Source organism: Sciurus carolinensis, chromosome 19 (genome assembly GCF_902686445.1).
Source record: "Sciurus carolinensis chromosome 19, mSciCar1.2, whole genome shotgun sequence".
Classification (NCBI taxonomy): Eukaryota; Metazoa; Chordata; class Mammalia; order Rodentia; family Sciuridae; genus Sciurus; species Sciurus carolinensis.
The window spans coordinates 5,926,302-5,927,128 of record NC_062231.1 but is presented as its reverse complement, the minus strand read 5'-3'; the positions used below and the strand labels follow the sequence as shown (position 1 = coordinate 5,927,128).

The 827-nt window shown below is 51.6% G+C and overlaps 1 non-coding gene across 1 annotated transcript; it reads right to left on the bottom strand.

The window, feature by feature from the left end:
- Positions 1-259: 259 nt before the first annotated feature.
- On the bottom strand, positions 260-332 carry Trnar-ccu (transfer RNA arginine (anticodon CCU)). Its single transcript has one exon. It is a non-coding gene; the product is annotated as a tRNA-Arg (tRNA).
- Between the last annotated feature and the right edge of the window lie 495 nt (positions 333-827).

The following is an 827-nucleotide window of genomic DNA, read 5'->3' as shown; positions in this document are numbered from 1 at the left end:
GACCCGGTCTCTGAATAAAATACAGAACAGGGCTGGGGATGGGGCTCAGTGGTCGAGGGCCCGTGAGTTCAATCCCTGGTACCAGAAAAAAAACCAAAAATCAAGTTGAACCATCTTAAGCTGGAACCTTCCACATAGTGGTGAAGAAGCATAGAGGAAACAGTGTAAAAAGTTCCCTCCTCGGCTTCTGGGATGTCCTAGAGTGTTCATGGTTCCATGTGCTGCAGATATTTTCTTTTTCTTTCCTTTTTTTTTTATTTTGCGGTGCTGGGGATTGAACCCAGGGCCTTGTGCTTAGGAGGCAAGTGCTCTACCAACTGAGCCACACCCCTAGCCCATGCCACAGGTACTTTCTGTGCATCTACATGCAGAGTGTGGTTCCTATACATGGACCCCGCTAAACACGCCTGCGTGCGCCTCTCCGTTTCCGGAGCTGGCCCTTTCAGACTTCCCAGCGCCCCTCTCACCTCAGGGCTGCCCGGGTTCCGCGGGAGTTACTTAGCCCTGTTTGTGACCATGTGGTCTTCTGAGTTCTCTTCCTGCAAGGCACCCTGTGTGGATCCATAGACCTCAGCACGCGTGATCCTCTAGTGGTGACGTGTCCAGTCCTGTCGAGGGCCACTCCCCTACTTTGGGCTCTCGTGACGTGCTGCTATCTCTGCATCTTTTGACTGTGGGACACTGAATTTTCTTTTTTTTTTTTTTTTGGTCCCAGGGATGGAACCCAGGGGTGCTTCACCACTGAGCCACCTCCCCAACGCCTTTTATATTTTATTTAGAGACAGGGTCTCACTGAGTTGCTGAGGCTGGCCTCCAACTTGCGATCC